Here is a 1,089-nt window from a genome sequence, read left to right on the forward strand (position 1 = left end):
CCAAAATAAGTTGTAAAACGTTATATTTTTACCAAAAGCAGTAGGAACGCCTCTCACATGCGTTCTCATTCTTGACAATCCATTGGAGTGAGAAAGGTCACGTTATTGCTGCTTTAATTTGCATTTCTCTGACTACTTGTGAGATAAGTATCTGCTGAATATTCCCGTGATACGGCGTATCTGAGAGAAGCGTAACAGACTGTCTGCTCGTCACTCAGATGGAACAGCTGTTTGACATTTTGCCATAATTGCTTCAGACACTTTTTTTCTTCCCTTTATTTTCAATCAACGCCTCCCTGTCCCTCTCTCAACCGCACAAGCCCCGCCATCTCTTCCTTCTCTCTAAGGGTAACTATTATCCAGACTTGGACACATCATTCCATGAGGTTTTTTCCTTTTCTTTCTTTTTACCACATATCTATTTATTCACGAACAAAATATGTTAATGCTCCGAGTTATAAAATATGCAAAGCATTTTAAATTCAGTATTATATTTTTATAACTTGTGCGTGCTTCAAGATCATTTAAGTGCTGCAATATATTCCTTTGTGTGACTAAATCACAGTTTACTCTGATTTCTCTACTGAAGGATAGATTGTTTCCCACTTTTCCACTATTACAAACAGAGCAATGAATACTCTTTTATCTGTCTTTTGTGTACATGCGGGAAGTTATCTAGGATAAACACTTGGAGTCAGAATCGCTGTCCTAAGGTCTGTACCTCTTTCACGTTCCCGGATGTCGCCTAATACACGTTAGTGCAGTTGTACCACCTCCCACCAGCCAGGGAAGAGAGTTCCTGTTTTGCCCATAACCGCATAACAGTCGTGTTTTCAGACTTAGTAAATCTGAGTGACACAAGCAGTTATCTTGTTTTAATGTTGCATTTCCCTTAACTATAGTGAAGTTCAGCCTCTTTTAACAGATTTAGTGCCATTTGAGTTTCTATGAATTGGCAATTCAAACCCTTTGACCATTTATTGATTGAGTTGTATTTTTCAAACTGATTTTTAGGAATCCTTCATATGTTCTTTTTTTTTTTTTGTCTTTTTTCGTGTCCGGCAACGGATCACAACCCTCAGTGTCGCG

The sequence above is a fragment of the Galeopterus variegatus genome, unplaced genomic scaffold, assembly GCF_000696425.1.
Source record: "Galeopterus variegatus unplaced genomic scaffold, G_variegatus-3.0.2 Scaffold11979, whole genome shotgun sequence".
NCBI lineage: Eukaryota > Metazoa > Chordata > Mammalia > Dermoptera > Cynocephalidae > Galeopterus > Galeopterus variegatus.